This window comes from Dipodomys merriami, unplaced genomic scaffold, assembly GCF_024711535.1.
Source record: "Dipodomys merriami isolate MVZ:Mamm:240054 unplaced genomic scaffold, mDipMer1.0.p SCAF_3, whole genome shotgun sequence".
Lineage (NCBI taxonomy): Eukaryota > Metazoa > Chordata > Mammalia > Rodentia > Heteromyidae > Dipodomys > Dipodomys merriami.
Window position 1 is genome coordinate 53965111 of NW_027204492.1, and position 16423 is coordinate 53981533.

The window sequence follows — 16423 nt, forward strand, 5'->3', positions numbered from 1 at the left end:
ATTTTAATGAAAAGATTACTAAAAGCTTCTAAAAGATAAAATATTATTAACAACAAATATAGTCAGACTATTTATTAATAGTTTAATATAGTAAAATATGGTCAAATATGTTTATATGAGCCTGAATAATTTCATTAAATGTAGTGTAAAATTGCATTCTAGGTTTTTGTTTCATAACATCAAAAATCAGAAATCAGTGTCAGAACAAGGATATATGTAAATAGAAACAATTTCTGCTTTGATGTCATATTTGGCATATTATTTTGTCAAATCAGGTATTCTGGGACATATTCACTTTTCCTTCCCAACGGTATATAATGCAGGTATGTCTTCATATAATGATTTTAAAATATGCACATAAATAACACAGAATGCTATCATAACTAAGAAATAATGTACTTGAAAAAAGAAATAATGTACTTGATCACTTCTCCTTTAATTTATCAGCACCTGTAGAATAGAATACAAATTTGGACATTACCATTCAAATCGGCATCATATTTATATATTGTTTTGTCGAATGGCAGCTTCGTTGTACAACTAAAGATAATAAAAATACCATAAAACAAAAAAGATTCCTTTCACCTTCTTTAACTTTCTCTTCTTAATCTATCACTAACATTGATTCTGATGAGAATGTGTTGAACAGAAAGTATTAAAGTCATCACAAGCTTAAGATTTTCCAGTTAGTTCCATCAATTTTTGGACTTACACAAGCTGATTTCCAAATATATATTATATATTTTATGTAGAAATATATAATATATTGCACACATATATTCAGCATGTATGCAGAATTAACAAATAGGTCTGATCCTTGAAAAAAATGTGAAGGCAAGTCAAGAGATTTTATTAACCTGTTTTCAAGCAAATTCTAGCATTGACTTGCTCCTTTACTCACCCTGCCTTCAAGCAATATGAGAGTGATTTATGATTGATAAAATTAAGAATTACTGAGCTGTATTTGTTTCTTGCTTGGAGTCACATTGTTTTTCCAGAGAATAATCTTCCTTAACATATCTCAGTCTGGTCTTGGTCCATTACTATATATTGCTGCTTTAATTATTTAAAAATACAATATGTGTTCTCCTGAAAAGTAATTCTTGATTAAAGTAATTTATCTATTATGCATTTTGGCAAGTCATCTAATTTTCTTGTGGTTGCTTTTAGTTTATCTGTAGACATTTCTTACAATCAAATGAACATATTTTTCTTAGATTTAAGGTATAGCAAACTCTTGTTCATTTTTCTTCCCCATTAATTTATACATACTCAAAGAGGAAAAGCAACAAAGATTTTCTAGCCCCATAACCATTAAAATTACAGGTTTGCTTTTTTTTGCCAGTCCATGTGCCTGAACTCAGGGCATGGGCTCTGTCCCTGAGCTTCTTTTTCTCAAGTCTAGCACTCTACCACTTGAGTCAGAGCACCACTTCCAGTGTCTTTTGTTGTTGTTTATGTGGTATGGAAGAATGAAACCCAGAGTTTGAGGCATGTGCTCTACAACTAAGCCACATTCCAGCCCTAAAATTGCAGTTTTAACAAACTAATTTTGACTACTAATAGTTACTAAGTCTCTTTTTAACATTCAGATGTAAAGCATTAGATATATGCCTATAATATCAACAAAAGCATACACATGTATTGAAGGTTGTTGGTTCTCCATAAAAGGTCTTGGAGTAAAGATCCTTGCTCCTACTACTCAGACCTGATTTTATTTCTTAGCTCTTTTCATAAATTTCTTATTTAACAGTCAATATTCTAGTTTCATAAACCTGTTTATACTTCCTGGGAATGTTTCTAATTGCAACGTTTCCAAACCATGAAAATGCTAATAACACAATGGAATATCCCCTGAAACCTTGGAACTCGAAAATTATATTTTCATTACCCATTAAGTTCAACTACCCTCATGGAAAAATTGCCTGAATAAAAGTTCAATCTGGGGGTGGGGGCGAGTGAGGGGACAGCGCAGGGATGGGGAGATGGGAAGGGATGGAAAGGGGAAACAAAGGAGGAGGCAACAGTGCTTGATAAGAAATGTACTCATTACCTTGCCCATGCAATTGTAACCATTCTGTACGGTATTTTCACAATGAAAAAAAAAAGAAAGAAAGAAAATTGGGGAAAATTTAAAAAAATAAAATAAAAATAAAAACCAAAAAAAAGTTCAGTCTGAAACTTTCTGATCAGTTTGTAGAAAAAACTTAGTGTAACTATTATTATAATGGTCTTCTTTTGTAGAATATGCAAACAATGTAAAAATTGTGTGCAATGTATATAAAGTTTCATGCAGTTAAAAATGCATCAGAAAGCCTAAGACATTTGTTTGTGAATGCTTTTGTATAATTAATAGTCCTATAATGGAAAATTCCCTCAATTTTCTTGTAACATTCACTACACTTAGGAACTTCAACAAGAGTTCCTGAAATAGGATGTTTTGCTTTGTGTTTCAGAGGTTTTCACAGCAAACACTAAAATTCTAGGCAAATCATGCTGAATTTTAAATACAGAACTCTATTTCACAGTTCATGAGGACAGTCATACAGCCACTGTGGTTTGAATATCTCCTAGGATGGTCTTAAAACTATTTCCCATAAACTAAATGCACAAATGATAGATAGCATGTATGGCATTACCCTCCAGAGAGCTTTTCTTTCCATTGCCTTTAAAACATAAAATTGAATGTATCATTAGTTTCTATTCCATGATCAACTCTATCAAACAACAAATATTTATTTTATTTTTCTATAGCTCTGGTTTTTGCTATGGCAAATACAGCACAGGAAAGGTCTCAGTAGAAATACTTATGACTACAAAGAACAAGACCATATCTTGCCACAACACAGATCTGACATTTGGGAATACTACGAAGTCAGTGTAAGAGATAATTCAAACTATTATTGTTTCATCTCTTACTTCTTATTTGCCAGCTCATATAATGATATGTTTTATTTGTTACACAAAGCCTAATTATAATTTTCTCTTAGTTCATGTAGGAGGAACTCAATAAATACTTCTGATTTAAAGTCAGACTCTGCCTCTTGTCTTAGGTTATGCTGAACTCAGTCCCTTTCTCTTGATTCTGATTTAATATTCTTGTCAAAAACTCTTTATTTTCTAGAATTGTACTATTTGCTATTCTGTTCTTCTCTTAATGGTGCTGCACTTTTCCAGCCCTAATTAACTCTTTCCATACTTGATTTACATTTCCATTTTGTTATCCTCCCTGATTCATTATTTTTCCCTAGACCATAAATAGCCAATTTATATTTATAGCCAATTCATATTTATAGCCAATTTTGTTTCCCTAAATATTTTCTTAGTTTGTTAAAATGATACATAACAATTATAGCAGAATTTGCACTGCAAGAGTAGCACAGAAAATTTATTGTCTACCACAATTTATGTACTAAAAACAAGTGCCTATAGGCACAAGTCTCATCAATTGCAAAACAACATGTTTTAGATAAGGCATGTGACTTTGGATGATTCTATCAGAATTGCTGCCTAGGAAAGTGAACCCTTGGTTAAAGAGGAGTTGTAGTTTTCATTTCTTGGTATGATGGTTTTCTGTATATATATTTTACGTTTTGTAGGTCAAGTTTGATAGTAGGGTTTTCCACACTGTGTCATGTTAACAAAAATATTAATCTCTGTAAGTGTAAATTATTTGTCTCTGTAATTCTAAGTATTTGGCAATAGAACTCTCGAAACCATGTAATTCATTGTTATCCATAATTTTTAGGTTTCTCTAAGGATTCTCTCAAGAATGTCCATAAACATTTTTATCACATGGAAGGGTTTCTCTCTCTCTGTGTGTGTGCTGTTACAATCAACACCTTCTCTTCATTCATCCTGTGAGGTTAGTTTGCTGACAAAATGTTCCTCCATGCTTCCTGTAAACTCTTTCCAAGAAATGCCTAAATGCACTGGAATCCCAACAGAAACCTAACTCAGAAGTTGTTTCCCTCTTGTGCAATAATTGTTTAGAGAACTAATGAAGAGTACAGTTGAATACATGAAAGATAAATAGATGACATTTTTGCATTTTATATTAAAAGCAAAAATATCTATAGCATACCTGTGATTTCTGTGTATACATTAATTGGGAGTTAAATATGATACCGCATCCTTTGGAATGATTGAGGGAAAACTGATAGCCATACTTTCATTGAAATGATTAGTAGATCAAACCTTTAATTTCTGGAATGATAGATGTTAATTGGCAGGCTAGGGAATAATTTTAAAGTACATGGAAGAAAGCCGGATGCCGGTGGCTCATGACTGTAATCCTAGCTACTCAGAGGCTGAGATCTGAGGATCAAGGTTCAAAGCCAGCCTAGGCAGGAAAGTCCGTGAGACTATTATCTCCAATAAACCACTCAAAAACCGGAAGTGGCGCTGTGGCTCCAGCGGTAGAGCGCTCACCTTGAGCTGAAGAGCGCAGGGACAGCGCCCAGGCCCAGAGTTCAAGCGCCATGACTGATTAAATAAATAAATAAATAAAGTATGTGGAAGAAAATTCCAAGTATATGTTGGAAAAATAAAGGCAAACAGAATTTTTTTTGTACAGGTAGGACTATGGATATATTTAATAAAAATCATTTCCTTAGCTCTATCTTGCTCTTCCTAAATTTTTGGAAGGATTTTTTTGTTCATCCTGAGCTTGAACTCAGGGCTTGAGTGCTGTCTCAAGCATTTTTGCTCAAGTCTAATGATCTACCACTTGAGCCACAGCTCCAGGTCCAAATTTTTAGTAGTTAATTGAAAATAAGAGTCTAATGGAGTTTTCTGCCCTAGGTGGTTTCATACTGTGGAAAGATATTTTTTAAATGCAATATCAGAAATTATTTTTAGCTCGATAATTACACATAAACTACTACAATCATTTAACTCAATAGTCATTTGAGTCAATGTAATAATACTTTAGTAGGTTTTGCTGACCTATTATAGTTAATCAGGCATTCTTTAATGTATTGTTTCTATATGTTTATATTATACATGCTCATCGAGAAATCCAGTAATGAGAAATAATTAAAGATGACACTATTTTGTAAAGGCAAATAAAAACTGTCAACAATATAATTCCAATTGGATGTAATGGTAATATAAAGCTCTGCCAGATGGAAATGAGTAAATTAGATCACTTAAGTTTCGAGAGTCCTCAAGCAGTTTAGTGTAAGAGTTTCGTACTGTGTCAATTGAAATTTAGAAAAAAAATAGTTAAGACACTTGAAGCAAGTTTTCCATCAATCTGAACTAAAAACCATCAATATTAATATATTTTGAGTCTCAGTTGAAACTAGGAAGAAAATATTTATTTTTATGAAAATACTTCTGATTGTATAAAAGGGAAATAATCTTCATATATATTTATGTTCATATTTTTTTCTGAATAAGTATTCGTTAGGGTTATTCATAAGGTACAACTTTGATTACAAGGAAAAATAATCTTATTTTAAAATATTAACAAGTTCTTTTTATTTTAACATGAGTGGTTCAGAAAACTTTGGCCAATGTGAAGAAGAAGAATAAGATATATTGTGGCAAGTTACAAATAATCATATTTTGGCCTAAGGTAAAAAATGTAAGCTCCAATATAACTAACTCCTTTCCATCTTGGAAACCATTATATGTGATGATAAGTAACTAGCCAAATACAATTACAAACAATTATAAATTGTTATGACGGTTATAATTTCCCAGAGATAGCACACTGAAATGTTCAAATACATGAAAACAATGCTTTATACCATAAACCTAATTCAATGTGGCTCAAGTATCAAATGGTTAAAATCTAGTGGTAGGTTGGGTTAATTTTTTGTCATTTCTGAGGCCTGATCTCAGGGCCTGGGTGCTGTCCCAGATCTCTTTTACTCTAGGCTAGTGCTCTACTACTTTGTGGCACAGTGCCACTTCCAATTTTTTGGTAGAGAAGAGCTTCATGGACTTTCCTGCCTCGGCTGGCTTTGAACCAAGATACTCAGATATTAACCTCCTGAGTAGCTAGGATTACAGATTCAAGCCATTGGCACCCAGCCAAGCTGGGCTATTCTATGGAAACCTAATAATTGTTGGCGGAATTCAATTTTATGTGGTATAGGACCAAATACTCTCTTATCCTCTCCCTCTCTGTCTCCCTCTCCTTCTGTCTCTCCCTTCCTCTCTCTCTCTCTCTTTATATTTTCTATCTCTTGGTATCTCTGTCTCTGTGTTTCTCTCTCTCTCTCTCTCTCTCTCTCTCTCTCTCTCTCTCTCTCTCTCTCTCTCTCTCTCTCTCTCTCTCTCTCTCTCTCTCTCTCTGTGTGTGTGTGTGTGTCCCTATCTGTCTGTCTCTCTGTGTCTGTGTTTGTGTCTGTGTTTGTGTCTGTCTGTCTGTCTGTCTGTCTCTCCCCCTCTCTCTCTGTCTGTCTGTCTTTTGCTGGCTACAACCTAAAAATTAATGCACTCATGTTTCTTCTCATCAAACTAGAAATGGTATGTTGAATTTCACAAATACTTTAAATCATACTTTTCTTTCTGCTTCCAGCCTCACACAACTGTTTTCCCTTAAGGTCTCATGTGATTATGTGGTATCAATTCTGTTACTAAGGAAATACCTAATTTTTGTCTGTACTGGGGCTTGAACTCTGGGCCTGGACACTGTACCTGGGCTCTTCAGCTCAAGGCTAGTGCTCTAGCACTTGAGCCACAGCACCACTTCGAAATTTCTGGCGGTTAATTGGAGATAGTCTCACAGACTTTCCTGAAGGGTCTGGATTTGAACCACAATCCTCAGATTTCAGCTCCCTGAGTAGCTACGATTACAGGTGTGAGCCACTGGTGCCCAGCTAAAGAATTATCTTAAGATCTACTATGCTGTAACATAACATGATTATGAAGGTGACAAGTCATCATTTTCATGTATTTGAAACATTACAGCAATTATCTCTGAGAAATTATTCTAGAAATGTTACTTTATGGAGGTACATGAATATTTTATAGGGATATTTTACAAAAGAACCCTAACTGGGAAAACTGACACCCAGATGAAAGAAAATGTAAAGAAATGATAATATTTTGGAAGTCCAACTTCAAATTATACAGCCCTGAAATCCACAGTTTAATTGAATTTTATTTCCTCATCCAAAACCTAACATGCTGTTTTTAATAAGTTGGGGCAGAGGATACTAAAAGAGTTTACTGTTTAATCAGTGAGGAGAAGTGGGAGTACTACAAACAGTAACTGAATTATTTTTCAGAACACTTACAAAGAACAAGGTCAACTTTATGATGCTTAGACCGAAAGTGAACATTTTTATTATTTATTATTTAATTGAGCTATATTTTAAATGTTTTATTTGATAAAATAATTCTCTTTGTATAAACAGGATATCTCAATGAAATGAAAGGATGATACTTAGGTTAAATATGATTTTATTAAGGAAAACTACCTACAGCACAGTATGCCATGCTGAGGACTTAATTTTGATGTGAAGGTTGGTGGCAATTTTATGTGCCTTTCAGAAGATATGTAAGAAAACCTCTCTTTATGGTAGCAGTAAAAGAAAGTATCATCTATATAATCAGAATTGTGGTTGCAATAATTTAGCTGTATTCTTCATTTGTGACCTATTCAATTCTCCAGAAACTTGAGATATGATAATAATGATTGACTATTTTAACTGCCCATTAATGTTAATGTGTGTATTAATGAATCATTCTTTGAGTTCTCACATCTCCAAAGGAGAATATAGGATAGATGGACCATAAGATATAGAGACATTGCATATAATGGGTTTAACAATAACTTTTTTTTAAATTTAATTTTATTTTATTTGAGAACATACTGTACAGAAGGGCTACAATTACATGGGCAGGATAATGCATACATTTCTTACCAAGCATTGCAGCCTCCTCCTTTGTTTACCCTTCACCTCCCTTCCCAGCCTCCCCCCTCCCCCCACCCAATTATACCCCCCTCGCCCCCCACACCGACATTGTAAAGCTGGTTTTGACATGACATTTTGTACTTCTCATTGTTGCAACAGGTCCACCTGAATCCTTAAACGACTTGTTTGTCCCCATCTCCTCCACATGTTATACTGACATCAAATATAGTGAAAGCAGGGGTTACAATGTGGGGGAGGGACATACAAAGCAACAAAGAAATAATCTTATAAATGCGTTAGAAACACATGCATGAAAGAAATGGAAACATTAAAATACATATTTAAGGGTTCATTTTCCTAACATCACATTATCTGACCTTTTCCGCTTGACTCATACCTATACTAGATATTGCAAATAAGGGAAACCATGGGACCTATGCTTCTTTGGGCCTGGCTTACTTCACTTAATATAATTATTTCCAAAACTTTCCATTTCATAACAAATGGGGAAATGTCATTCTTTCTGATGGAGGCATAGAACTCCATTGTGTATATATACCACATTTTCTTGATCCATTCATCTACTGAGGGGCATCTGGGTTGGTTCCATATCTTAGCTATGGTAAATAATGCTGCAATAAACATAGTTGTGCTGGTAGCTTTAGTGTGGTCTTGTTTGTAAACATTTGGGTAAATGCCCAAAAGTGGGATTGCTGGATCATAGGGGAGATCTATGTGAAGTCTTTTGAGGAACCTCCATACTGCTTTCCAAAGTGGTTGAACAAGTTTACATTCCCACCAACAATGAAGTAAGGTTCCTTTCTGTCCACATCCCCTCCAGCATCTGTTGTTGTTAGAGTTCTTGATTTTTGCTGTTCTAACTGGAGTGAGGTGATATCTCAATGTTGTTTTGATTTGCATTTCTTTTATGGCTAGGGATGTTTCTATTGGCCATCCTTCTTTCTTCTTCAGAGAAGCTTCTCTTTAAGTCTTTCGCCCACTTATTTATTGGGCAGTTGTTTCTTTGAGGATTTGTTGTTGGGTGGTTTAATTTTTTGAGTTCCAAGTATATTTTAGATATGAGACCCTTGTCCGTTGTATGGCTAGTAAAGATCTTCTCCCAATCGGTGGGCTTTCTATTGATCTTGCCAGCTATGTCATTTGCCCTGCAGAAGCTCTGCAATCTTATGCAATCCCATTTGTCCAACCTTTCTTTGATTTGTTGTGCTTCCGGGTCTCTATTCAGAAAATTTCGACCTGAGCCAAGGAGACCTAGGGTTTCTCCTATTCCATCCTGTAATGTTTTCAGAGTGTCTGCTTTGAGTTCAAGGTCTTTGATCCATTTGGAGTTGATTCTGGTGCAGTGTGATATATAAGGATCTAGCTTTAGTTTTCTACATGTAGTTAACCAATTTTGCCAGCACCATTTACTGAAGAAGCTGTCTTTCTTCCATTCTATTGTTTTAGCTTCCTTATCGAAGATTAGATGGCTATAGGTCTGTAGGTTCATTTCTGGGTTTTCAATTCTATTCCATTGGTCCTGAGGTCTGTTCTTATGCCAATACCAAGCTGTTTTGATTACTATGGCTTTATAGTAGAGTTTGAAATTTGGTATTGATATTCCTCCAGCAGTGTTCATTCCCTTGAGGAGCGTTTTTGTATTCGGGGTCTTTTATTGTTCCATATGAATTTTTGGATTGCCTCTTCTATTTCCTTGAAGAATGAGGGTGGAATTTTGATAGGTATTGCTTTGAATTTGTAGATAGCCTTGGGAAGTATTGCCATTTTCACGATGTTAATCTTGCCAATCCAGGAGCATGGGAGGTTTTGCCATTTTTTAAGTTCTGTGTTGATTTCCTTTTTCAAGATTTCAAAGTTTTCATCATAGAGGTCCTTCACTTCTTTTGTTAAGTTAATTCCTAGGTATTTTATTTTTTGTGGGGCTATTACAAATGGAGTTGCTTTCCTAATTTCAGCCACACTTTTCTCATTGTTGGCATATAGAAAAGCCATTGATTTTTGGGCGTTAATTTTATAACCTGCTACTTTGCCAATGTTTTGAATCAGCTTGAGTAATTTGGGAGTGGAGTCTATGGGATTCTTTAAATGCAAGATCATGTCATCTGCAAAGAGGGAGAGTTTTATTTCTTCTTTCCCTATTTGGATCCCCTTTATGTCTGCATCTTGTCTTATTGCTGTAGCTAGGCATTCTAATACTAGATTGAAGAGAAGTGGAGAGAGTGGGCATCCTTGTCTTGTTCCTGAGTTAAGAGGAAATGGCTTTAGTTTTTCACCATTGAGTATAATGCTGGCTGTAGGTTTGTCATATACAGCCTTTATTGTATTGAGGAATGTTCCATGCATTCCTAATTTTTCCAGAACCTTCATCATAAAGGGGTGTTGGATCTTGTCAAATGCTTTTTCTGCATCTATTGAGATAACCATGTGGTTCTTATTCTTGCTCCTGTTGATGTGATGAATAATATTAATTGATTTGCATATATTGAACCAGCTTTGCATCCCTGAAATGAATCCTGTTTGATCATGGTGTATGATTTTTTGGATGAATTGTTGAAGTCGATTGGCCAAAATTTTGTTGAGAAGTTTTGCATCAATGTTCATCAAAGAAATGGGTCTATAGTTCTCTTTCTTTGATGAGTCCCTGCCTGGTTTTGGGATGAGGGTTATGATGGCTTCATAGAATGTGTTCGGTAGTGAGCTTTCTCTTTCAATTTCATTGAAGAGTTGGAGGAGTATTGGTGTGAGCTCTGCTTTGAAGGCCTTGTAAAATTCCGCTGTAAAACCATCTGGTCCTGGACTTTTCTTAGCTGGGAGGTCTCTTATTGCTGTTTCTATTTCAATGCTTGATATGGGCCTATTAAGCTGGTTTATCTCATCTTGGTTTAGTTTTGGCATGTCAATATTTGCTAGGAAAAGGTCCATTTCTGTCAAGTTCTCAAACTTATTAGCATAAAGTTTTGAGTATTCCCTTATAATGTTCTGAATCTTGGTTGTTTCCGTAGTGATGTTTCCATTCTCATCTCTGAGTTTATTAATTTGGGTGTGTTCTCTCCTTTTTCTGATAAGGTTTGCTAAGGGTCTGTCAATTTTGTTAAGTTTTTCGAAGAACCATCTCTTTGTTTTGTTGATTCTTTCTATAGTTTTTTGGATTCTAATTCATTTAATTCTGATTTAATTTTGATTATTTCTTTCCGTCTATTGGATTGGGGTTTATCTTGCTGCTCTTTTTCAAGGAGGTTTAGATGTCTCATTAAATTGTTAGTTTCAGATCTCTCCAATTTGTTGATGTAGGAGCTCAGATCTATAAACTTGCCTCTGAGTACTGCCTTTGCTGTGTCCCAGAGGAGCTGGTAATTTGTGTGTTCATTTTTGTTGAATAGCATGAACATTTGAATTTCCTTTCTAATCTCTTCCATGACCCACTCATGATTCAGCAGTGTGTTGTTCAGCCTCCATGTGATACCGGACTTTCTTTGGTGGCTTTTGGTGTTGAGTTCTAATTTTATTCCCTTGTGGTCAAAGAGAATGCAAGGTATAACTTCAATGTTTCTGAGTTTAGATAAGTTTGCTTTGTGGCCTAAAATGTGGTCTATTTTAGAAAACGTTCCATGTGCTGCTGAGAAGAACGTGTATTCTGATGCTGCTGGGTGAAATGTTCGGTAAATGTCTTTTAAGTCTAGTTGATCTATGCAGCTGTTTAGATCTCCGGTTTCTCTGTTGAGTTTGCCGAGGTGATCTATCTAGTGGGGAGAGTGGTGTGTTAAAATCCCCAACAATTAATGTCTTTGGATCTATATGGGATTTGAGGGAAAGTAGTGTTTCTTTGATGAATTTGGGTGCTCCATTGTTTGGCAATAGATATTTAGAATTGTAATATCCTCCTGAAGGAGAGATCCTTTAATTAGTATGTAGCGACCTTCTTTATCTCTTCTCACGAATTTTAATTTGAATTCTATTTTATCTGATATTAGGATTGCAACTCCCGCCTGTTTATGAGGGCCGTTTGCTTGGTAGATTTTGTTCCAGCCTTTAACCTTGAAAATGTGTTTGTTTTTACGGGCAAGATGTGACTCCTGCAGGCAGCAGATAGAAGGGTCTTGTTTTTTAATCCAACTAGACAGTCTATGTCGCTTAATTGGAGAGTTCAGTCCGTTAACGTTAAGAGATAGGACTGAGAGGTATTTGGGAGTTCCTGCCATGTTATCCACCTTCTTGGGGGCTGTGAAAACTGGGTTCTTCCTAAGGTTCTTGGATTCTCAGTTTGGGTGCAGTTTCTTGGCCTTTGTTGCGTTCTTGTTGGTTTTCTATGTGTAGGACATCTTTAAGAATCTTTTGCAGGGCTGGTTTGGTGGAGATGTATTGTTTCAATTTTTCTTTGCTATGGAAGGTTTTTATTTGGCCTTCTGTTATGAAGGAGATTTTAGCTGGGTACAGTATTCTTGGTTGATAGTTGTTTGTTTTTAGGGCATGGCATACATCATTTCAGGCTCTTCTTGCTTTGATTGTCTCTGCTGAGAAATCTGAGGTAATTCTAATTGGTTTCCCCTTATAGGTGATTAACCTTTTCTCCTTGACAGCTTTAAGGATCTTTTCCTTGGTCTGGGTTGATCCTGTGTGGATTATAATGTGACATTGGGATGTCCTATTCTGGTCTGGTCTATTTGGGGTTCTAATAGCTTCTTGTATCTGAATAGGACTATCTTTTTGTATGTTTGGGAAGTTCTCTGCTAGGATCCTGTTAAACAAATTTCCTAGACCATTAACTTTTGTTTCTAGGTGCTCCTCTACACCCATTATCCTTAGATTGGGCCTTCTGATGGTGACTTCCAGGTGTTGGATAGACCTATCATATTTCTTGCACTTGTCTTGGATGGTTGTATGTTCTTTCTCTATAATATCTAGGCTGTCTTCAATCCCTGAGATTCGATCTTCTGCATGGTCTAACCTGCTGTCAAGACTCTCTACTTTGTTTTTTTTATCTCTTTTCCTTCTAATTGGTCAGCTTTGATGGCTTCAAGTTCTTTGTTGAAGCTCTGTTTTAGGTCTTGTATGAATTTCTTTACTTCCTTAATTTGGTGTTCAGTGTTTGTTCTCAAATCACTTAGTTGATTGGTTATGGTTTCTTTGGACTCCCATTCCTTCTGTTGGGTTCCATTCAGCATTCCCTTTGTGGTCTCCCTGACTTCCTTCAGCTCTTTGTTAATGGATTCCATGAATGCCTTTAGTGATCTTTGTGTATTCTCTACCTGGTCTCTCAATTCCTGAATTACTCTTTGATTAGCTTCCTCCTGTCTGTTGGATTCCTGCAGTTCTCTTTCTTCCCGTTCGTGGGATTCCTGCAGTTCTCTTTGAGTGTTCTCAGCCTGCTCACGCCATTCCTCCCTTTTTCTTTGAGTATTCTCAAGTTGTTCACGCAAATCCTGTATCAGTTTTTGAGTAGCTTCCTCACGCTTATGATATTCCTGTATAAACTTCTGGGATGCCTCCTCTCTCTCCCTATCACGCTCATACAGAGTCCTTTGTACATTGTCAAACTTCTCATTTATCATGTTTGCTATTAGTGTTTGTAGAGCTATTTGGGAACTCTCCTCTGGATTATTCTTTATCTGTTCTAATCACTGATTATCAAGATTGGGAATTGAGATAACCGAATGTGCCATTTTTCTTGCGTTTTTCCGGCTTACTCGGCCCATTTGAGATGAAGATTGCACCAGTTTTGTGCTAGAACACTATCTTAAGGCAACCATCAACCAAAGTTTGCATTTGTACAGTCAATAGTCTACAGATACAATCTAGTTCAACAGATACATCTATTCAACATCAAACCACTATATGTTAAAGGACTTCGAACCGCAGAAAAGAATTTGGAAAACCAGAAATTATTAGGATTAGGGTGAGATGTGGGTAAAAAATAGGAATAGATTGGTGTGGGGAGGCACAGGGAGAGTTAACTATGTCCTAATCACAATGCAGGAAATGGGTTGGGTAGGATGCAAGTAGAGAGAGAGAGAAAAAGAAGAGACGGAAAGGGGAATAAAGAGAGACCAGAAAAAAAATACAAACGTAAAAATTAATGTTATTATAGAGGTTAAAAGACCGTCTACTTAAAGAGGAATGTGAATATGTTCAGAGAAGGGGAGGGACATAGAGGAGATGTGAAAAACTTTAAGGATGGGAAAGGGAGAAGAAAAGATCAGAAGTTCAGTAGAGCTAGATAAAAAACAAAAAGATAATTAAGAAAGAAAGAAAAAGAGAAAGAAGACAAGAAAAGAAAAGAAAACGCTCATTCACGTATTCCTAAAATAAAAATTATAAGATGAGGAAAAGAAAAAAAAAATTACTGGAAAACGATTATTTTTTCAGAAGAGGCAAAAATTAAAGATTAATAAAAGTTTTAGAAGGGAAAAAATTTATATATATATATATGGTAACAAAAAACAAAAAACAAGCAAAAAAAAAAGAAAAGAAGAAGAAGAAGAAAAAAAAAAGAAAAAAAAAGTCTTTTGATTTTTTTTTTTTGGGGGGGGAGGAGTGGGAAGAATCCTGTATCTCCCTTTTGTCTGTATCCAGTCTCTTGTTGGAGTCTCTGGTCAGGTTGAGGTCCTGTGGCTTGATTGGTTTCTTAAGTCGGTTGGTTGGAAGAGGCAGAAAAATGCTCTGCTTTACCCAAGATTTTGACATCCCCCTCCCAGGTTAGTTTTCTGGGAGGGTGATCTGCTTTGAGAATCACAAAAGTGGGGGATGTGTTGGTGAGGCTAGGTTCTGGGTAGAGTTGAGGCCTTTCAACAAACAGTAGCTTTTCCCTGGGGCTATTTTGTGATAAAGCTCACAGCGCCCAGCCTGGAGCCATTCTCAGGGTTTCTGTTTTTCAATTGATTGTGGTGGCTGCTAGAGGGAGGGGCAGCCTCTGGCTCTGGTTACCCAGTGAGGCAAGGCACTCCAATGGCTGGCACCTGAGCTGGGTGACTTTTCCCTGGATGGAGCTGAGTCTGGCAGGTCACTTTGCCGTTAAGTTCTTGTGACCTGCTAAATGACTCGTTTTATTCCAAGGCCTGATCTGGAGCTAGCAGCTCCTCCGAGCTTTGTCGGTATCCAAGATGGAGATCACCGGTGCTGGGGGGGGAGGGGTGGCCTTCCCTACTCTGCTCCCTGAGGAGTGAGGACGTCGGGCTTGTACTCACGCCGGGTCTTGGATCCTGGGTCGTCTCTGGTCTGCAAACAGCAGGATGAAGATGTCCGCTCCTTGTCGGTTCTTGTTGGTGTTGAGTAGAATCCACTCGTCCGCTGCGTCTGGCTCCTTCGTCCCCGACTCTCTGTGTCTCAGTTTTGACCCCGCGGCGGTAGTCTCCGCCGCGACCTTGCCGCTGCAGTGGCAGCTGCTGGCAGGCGCTCAGATGTGTCTTTTTGCCTTGGCTTCCCCTCTCTTGTCTAACTCTCTGTCCTGTGATGCCACACTTGGTGTGATTCTCTGGCTTAGGACTGTTCACTGGAACTTTATAACTGCTTTCTATGCGAGAGCTTGTTCAGATTCCAGCTTCTCCTCCGCCATCTTCCCGGAACTGCAATAACTTTTCTTTACAAACAAGTTTAGCTATAATGAGTAATAATTGCCAACTTTGATTTCTTAATTTTGATATTTAGTCTTTTCTATTTCATATTTCAGTCTAACTTGATTCATAATATGATATGAAAACTGTACAAATTAGTCATTTTCAAGGATATATATGCTATGAGACCTTGAAGCCGAATGAATAAGAACACATGCACAATCTGACTATGCTTCCTCTTTTTTTCTCACATTGTACTGTGACTGTCATTTAAGATTAAGGGTGAAAACAGAATACTGTAGCATTAAATAAATAAATTACATAAATAAGTCTCTAATCTGAACAGCCAAGTTCCCACATACACTAAGAACTGGAAAGACTTAATTATTATTTTAGGCTTTGAATATGAATCAAATTCAGTCTAAAGAACAAGGATATCTGCATTACAAAGAAAAATTAATATTGTTGCAGTCATAGTATAATACTCTCTAATCTGTGAAGGGTACACTGAATAATTTTAGCAACAAAGCATTCCCTAGTGTTCTGCTTAATGGATTAAGGCAGTTTTAATTCTTTTGCCACTGTTGACCACAGCTGTAGTAGTACGTAAAATTAAGCAGTAAAAAAATAAAACATTTAAACTAAATATTTTGAGGGACAAATTTAAAATATGCTCAAGATATCTGACTAAAAGAATTTTCAGTGTTACGCTCAGGGATCATTCAAAACCCCAATTAAATCCTTGTGTTGTGACACATGCTTGTGTTTCCAGCTTCTCTGGATGTGAAGAATATCCAAACTAACTTTTCAGACAGAAATTGTTTGTTAAGAATATTACACTTTGAGAAAACAAGACTTTTCTCTCAAATTTTCTTTTTCTTTTTTTTTTTTTTTGTTTTGAATGGTGGTAACAGGTACCATTTCTCTTCTCTGGTGTTATTTATTTTTATGATTTTATTGTGAAAATACTGTACAGAGAGG